Raw genomic sequence first — 202 nt, 5'->3', positions numbered from 1 at the left:
TCAGTTTTAATTTCATTTGCTACATTAAAAAAACCCTCATACTATAGAGGAAGCCTGATGGTTTTAATGAAAGTGCTGGTGTTAAGTGCTCAGCATTTTTAAAGGCATTTGGAAGTGATTTGTTTCCAATAAATTTCTAAAGCCAGACATCATAACCATTTTATCACCGCTATTAAAATTTAGAAATTAGAGAATGGCCAAA

Source organism: Vicugna pacos, chromosome 9, assembly GCF_048564905.1.
Source record: "Vicugna pacos chromosome 9, VicPac4, whole genome shotgun sequence".
Taxonomy (NCBI): Eukaryota; Metazoa; Chordata; class Mammalia; order Artiodactyla; family Camelidae; genus Vicugna; species Vicugna pacos.
The sequence above is the reverse complement of the archived record's forward strand: the minus strand, read 5'-3'. Positions refer to the sequence as shown.